Source organism: Tenrec ecaudatus, chromosome 6 (assembly GCF_050624435.1).
Source record: "Tenrec ecaudatus isolate mTenEca1 chromosome 6, mTenEca1.hap1, whole genome shotgun sequence".
NCBI lineage: Eukaryota > Metazoa > Chordata > Mammalia > Afrosoricida > Tenrecidae > Tenrec > Tenrec ecaudatus.
Window position 1 is genome coordinate 717,771 of NC_134535.1, and position 6,710 is coordinate 724,480.

Below are 6,710 nucleotides of genomic sequence, written 5' to 3' on the forward strand. Positions count from 1 at the left end.
GGATGTTTTATTGATGCATAATAACTTCTTGATATAAAGTTATTTCTTACACATATGCGAGTATCAATGAATTTGTTTCTCTAGTCAACCCGGTCTAATACACTCGTCGAAAAAACAGACCTATTAGTTTCCCATGCAGAACATTCCCATCCCATCCAACATTTCATTTCATGACGGTGGCTGCCAGCCCCTCAGCGTCACAGCACTGGGTCCCTTTCCCACTCACCCCTTTCAGGTCCCTTCCCGTCCTTGAACTTTGGCTTTGTTCTGCGAAGGTCTTGTGCTTCTCACAAGTGTTGATTCATTCCACTAGCATGTCGACTGTTTGACTGGAGGTGATTCTTGGGGTGAGTTCCGTTCTCAGTCTGGGGGAGCCTCCACCATAGAAGGTGGTGGCCTTTGATGTGGGTCACAGATGTCTTCGTATCTGAGCCAGTCACTCACATACCACTTCCTTGGACCTCCTTGTCACCAGTCCTCCTTTCTGTTCTCTCCAAGTGTGTGACCTCTGGAGTCAATGTAGATCTGTACTTCTGACCTCTCACTCCAGACACAGTGGACATAGTAGACAGCCAACTAGATGCACTGTCCACAGTTGTGCCCACTGGAAGGGTTTTCTTCCACTGCTCCTTCAGGGCCACTCCTGAGTGGGACTGTGGGACTGAAACTGTTTGTTCGGGGGTGACATCCACATAGCTTGTACACGGCCCACATAGCAAGGAGTCTGTGTTGGAGGGTCTGACTCACCAATTCATGCAGCTCACTTATGCCTGGTAGACCTGCTTGAGCTTGGTTGCATATGTCATTTATTGGATGTGTTTGAAACACATAACACATCTATATTTATCCCTGCATATATAATTTTTACTTTCTTCTTTTCCTCTTGTTTCTTTTCTTTCTTCCTGCCCCGCTATCATGTTCACCCATCATTCATCTCTCAGTAATTCCTCTTGGATACATTTCAATTGCTCAGACACAATCAGGAACCCTACACCCACCTCACTGTCAATTTTAGATCCCTCTGTCCCTGTTGTTAGGGGCTCACTGCTCCCCTCCCCCACCTCCTACTTTCCCATGCCCCCGCTTCCTCAAACCCACCTCCAGAACTGTCGGTCTGGTTGCTGTCTCCTTGGGGTTGCTTATCCTGCCTATCTTATATAGACACCAAAAGACAAAGACCAAAAAGAGAGAGAGACCATACAGATAGTTGTCCTGACCCAGAGTAGATGAGGATCCCTCTGTTAGCATCCACAGTCCAATCCCCTTTTCTTCCAGGAAAATCCATCCCCTAACATCACTTAGACCTGCCTAGTCCTCAGCAGTCATGTCTGAGGGGCGGGCTTTCCACGAGACCCCTTTACTTTTCCTGCAGGCAAGGATGGAGGACTCTAGTGCCCCACCCCCACCCGTTACACCTTTAGATTTTCAGTGTGGCCCCCTTATGAATATACCCCAACCAGTTCAGATGAGGTGCCAAGCACTGCCCCCCAGTCAGGAGTCTACAGCCTGGATTCCTCAGGGACTTCCGGCTTTGCTCCCACTGCTGGTCTGTTGCATTCCCCTCTTGGTTTGTCCCCATGGGGATGGGTCAGACCAGCTGCACTTCTGGAACTGTCTCGTCAGGGCTTTAGCCTGTCATCTCAGAAGCGGGGACCAGCCCTGCAGCTCTCCCTGTGAACAAGTTGATCCAAGCAGGGAAATTGTACTCTGGGATTGGTGCACCCGAACTAGCTCTACTCCCTCTCTCTTCCCTGTGGAGAGTGAACTGTACCCTCCCCTGGGGCAGATGAGTGCCCTGATCCCCCATTACTGCTTTTCTCTTCCCCCACCTCTCTGTGGGCCCTAAAGACATTTGAGAGTAGGGTGGGGTGGGAAGATGTCTTTCAGCACAGGTGCTATCTGCATCATTTTTTCTTTTTCCTTTCTTTCTTTTTTATTTTAATGTCTTATGCATCATTGGGTCTGATCTGGCTCTTGCCAGAGTAACCATGTGATATATACATTTTCCCCAGTGCCCATTCAGCTGTTGGCACTTACCTCAGTGGACTCACGTTGTACTGGCCTTTTGTACTTGGCTAACATCACTCAGCATAATATCCTCCAACTCTTTCCATGAGACAAGGTACTTATGTAAATATATAAATATAGGTGTAGTTGTCTATGTCAGCAAGGGAGCAGATGGACTTCAGTCCTCTACTTAAATCTTACCTCAGTGCAAGAGCAGCTTGTTCTAAACATGTAGCAATGTATGATACTTACCTTCCTAGCATGAAAGCTGAAGACAAAATGGATACATCAGCAAATGTGGTGAAGAAAGCTGATGGTGCCAACTATTAAAATTTCATATAAGTTTTATACATATATAAAATAGCATTATATAAAACTGAGATGTGCTCGCTTCGGCAGCACATATACTAAAATTGGAACGATACAGAGAATATTAGCATGGCCCCTGCGCAAGGATGACACGCAAATTCGTGAAGCGTTCCATATTTTTAAAAAAACAAAAAACTGAGATAAGCACATGAGATTATGTACCATATTATAGTTGTCATAGAATTATTTTAATTTTATATAATTATAGATTTCATATATTACATTTATATTATACTCAAAATATAATAACTTATTATATAACATATCATATCACATTATGTATATATATTTATCATAGCATTTACCAACTTAATGTTGTTATTGTAGATAACTGAGTGACACCATTAATGAACTTTGACCTCTACACATTTGCCCATTTTAGATATTTCATACAAGTTAGATCATACTATATCTGCTCTTTTGCAGGTATTTTATTACTATTGGCATAATGGTTTTAAGGTTCATCAATGCTGGAACATGTAGTAAGACTTATTTTCTCAGGGAGGCAGGGAAGAGGAAGTGGGTGTTAAAAAAGTCAGGGACAAGGGAATACGTGATCCAAAATCGATGGTGAGGAGAGAGTAGGAGGCCTGGTAGGGCTTGATCAAGGGCAATGTAACTGAGAGGAATTACTGAAACCCAAATGAAGGCTGCATGATAGTGGGACAAGAGGAAAGTAAAGGGAAATAGAGGAAAGAGCTAGGAGGAAAAGGGCATATATAGAGGTCTAAATAAGGGCATGTACATATGTAAATATATTTATATATGAAGATGGGGAAATAGATATATGTGCATATATTTATAGGTTTAGTATTAAAGTAGCAGATGGACACTGGGCCTGTACTCAAGTACTCCCTCAATGCAAGAATACTTTGTTCTATTAAACTGGCATCCATGATGCTCACCTTTCCAACATAATTGTTGAAAACAAAGCGGGTGCATAAGCAAATGTGGTGAAGAAAGCTGATGGTGGCCGGCTATCCAAAGATATAGCGTCTGGGGTCTTAAAGGCTTGAAGATAAATAAGTGGCCATCTAGCTGAGAAGCAAAACCCACATGGAAGAAGCACACCAGCCTGTGTGATACAAGTGTCGAAAGGATCAGGTATCAGGCATCATCAGAACAAAAAATCATATCATTGTGAATGAGGGAAGTGTGGGGTACAGACCCAAGGCCTATCTGTAGGCAAGTGGACATCCCCTTATGGAAGGGTCGTGGGGAGGAGACGAGCCAGTCAGTGTAGCAACTATGTGTAGCAACTATGAAACATACAACTTTCCTCTAGTTCCTAAATGCTTCCCCCACACACACACTATCATGATCCCAATTCTACCTTACAAATCTGGCTAGACCAGAGGATGTACACTGGTACAGATAGGAACTGGAAACACAGGGAATCTAGGGCAGATGATCCCTTCCGGATCAGTGGTGAGAGCGGGATACTGGGAAGGTGGATGGAGGGTGGGTTGGAAAAGGGGAACTGATTACAAGGATCTACACATAACCTCCTCCCTGGGGGATGCAACAAAAAAAGTGGGTGAAGGGAGAGATGGGACAGTGTAAGATATGACAAAATAATAATTTATAAATTATCAAGGGTTCCTGAGGGAGGGAATGTGGGGAGGGAGGGAGGGGAAAAATGAGGAGCTGATACCAAGAGCTTAAGTAGAAAGAACATGTTTTGAGAATGATGATGGCAACAAATATACAAATGTGCTTGATGCAATGGATAGATTGTGATAAGAGATGTACGAGCCCCTAATAACATGATAAAAAAGACTTATTTTCTCTTTATTGTCTAGTAATATTCTACTGCATGTATAGATCATATTTTATTTATCCATTCATCTTTTGATGGGAATATAGATTGTTTCTATTTTTTTCTCTTGTGAATAATACTGCAATGAACATTGGTGTACATACATGTTGTGTTGTTGCTTTCAAGAGTCTTGAGTACATGCTTTAGAGTAGAATTGCTAGGTCATATGGCAATTTTATATTTAATTTTTTGTTTGTTTAATTTTTTTTAGAAATTGTCAAATTATTTTTTACAATGACTATACCATTTTTCAATCTCATCAGCAATAAACAAAGGTGTCCATTTTTCTACAACCTCATAAGATTTGTTTTCTGTTTCATCTTAGTCATTGTGATGGGGACATATGGATATATCCTGGTATCTGTTTACATCTCCCCAATGCTAACTTCAAGGTCTGTGGTTCAAATCCAGCAGCAGCATTCTGAGAAAGCTCAAAGTATCTGTCCCCACAAAGAAAGCCCTGTGTAGAATGGCTGAGTTTAAACTGACAATAGATTTGGTTAGGTTGAGTATCTTTTCATGTGCTTTTTTACCATTGATACATTTTTCAGTAAAATAGCTATAACCATTCTTTGTCCATTTTTTAATTGGGTTGTTTTGTCTTTATGTTGTTAAGTTGCAGGAAGCATTACTATTTAACCTTTTTAAAGTGCGCCATTCAATGACATTAGTTATGGCAACCATGCAACTTCCATACCCATTTCTCGTCACCCTTTATGCAACTCAGCGCCTCTTAAGCAACACCTTCCCATTCCTCCCTCCCCCCAGCCCCTGACAACCACTAATAAATAGACTCTGGTCTCTATGCAGTTTCTGTTTTAAACAAGATAATGTAGCATTTATGCTTTTGTGTCTGACTCATTTCATGCAACATATATTCTCATGGTTCCTCCATGTCCCAGCATGTATTTCCTTTCTCCTTATGGCTGAATAGCATGCCACCTTATGCGCACACCACGTCTTGTTTATCCGTTTGTCTGTTGATGGACACTTTGGTTGTGTGGTAGTTACATAATCCCATGTCAACCTGAGGGTACTAAGAGTGAAGGGGTGGAGTCTTGCCTGTCAATGAGGTCACAGCCTGATGATGCCTCCTTGTGGACATGGCCTTCTTATGAGGATCCTGGGAACGTCCTCTTTTTCTTCCTATATGCGGGGCCACACTCTCTCTCTGACTCACATTCCTGTTGACAAGCCACATAGAGCCACACTAACAGCACCCAGAGCCCTGGAGATGGGTCCACTGCCGTTAGATCCACAAGACTTTGCACCTACCAGTCTGTGATCTTCCTACATTTTACATCATTGCATGTTACTGCGTGAGTCTGAAGAGTGATTTATGGACTAGTATTCGACTTACAGGCTAATATTGGACTTATGGACTTGATCTGGACTGGGCTGGGGTGTTTTCTTCATATTCAATTACTCTTTGAGATAAAGCTTTTTCTTACACACATATGAGAGTCTCTGGATTTGTTTCTCTTGTCCACCTGGACTCACACAGGTGGCTTCCACTGTTGTCTATTGTGGGTATTCCTGCAGTGAACAATGGCATACCGCTGTCTGTGGTTGTTCCTGATTTTAATTCTTTGGGTATATACCTACGAGAGCAATTGCTGAGTCATGTGGTCATTAGTGTTCTTTGCATAACCTCCAAACTGTTTGGATGAGGGTTCCGACTTCCCCACGTCCTTGTCAGCACTTGTTACTTCCTGACCAAAGTTATTCTAGTGGGAGGGAATGGTAGCTCATTGTGGTTTTGATTTACTTTGGGAGTTCTGATGGTTTAGTGGCTATACATTGGGCTGCTAGCCACAAGGCCAACAGTTCTAAACCACCAGCCGCTCCATGGGAGAGAGACAAGGGGTTCTACTCCCTTAAGAATTCCAGTTTTGGAAATCCACCAGGGCAATTCCAGCACTATGAGTCAGACTTGACTTGATGGCAGTGAATCTGTGTTTGACTAAAAGCTGGAGAACCGTGAGGATTTCTCCTCCCATAAAGATTTACACCCTTGGAAATCCAGGGGCATCAAGAATCAGAAGCATCTCAAAGGCAGTGAGCTTTTTACTTGAGAATGAATGATAGGGAGCCCTGTTGGTATATTGGGTTAAAGGTTGAGCTGCTAAAAGGTTGGCGCTTCGAATAGCCACTCTGAGGGAGGAAGATAAGGCAATGGGCTCCATACATTTTTACAGCCTCACAAACCCTGTGGGGCTATTCTAGTGCATCCTGTAGCAGCGATTCTCAACCTGTGGGTCGCAACCCCTTTGGGGATCCAATGACCCTTGCACAGGGGTTGCCCGATTCTTAACAGTAGCAAAATGACAGTTATGAAGTAGCCACGAAATGAATGCTATGGTCAGGGGATCATCACAGCATGAGGAGCTGTATGAAAGGGCCGCGGCGTGAGGAAGGTTGAGAACCTCTGTCCTAGAGGGACATTGTGAGCTGGAATCAACTCAAAGGCAGTGGGGAATGATTAAAGATGCTGAGCACGTTTTCATGTACCAGT

At 43.1% G+C, this 6,710-nt stretch overlaps 1 non-coding gene across 1 annotated transcript; it reads left to right on the plus strand.

Annotated features, from left to right (window-relative positions):
• The first annotated feature begins 2,390 nt into the window (after positions 1–2,390).
• On the plus strand, positions 2,391–2,497 carry LOC142452026 (U6 spliceosomal RNA). Its single transcript, XR_012785092.1, has one exon. It is a non-coding gene; the product is annotated as a U6 spliceosomal RNA (small nuclear RNA).
• Positions 2,498–6,710: the final 4,213 nt, after the last annotated feature.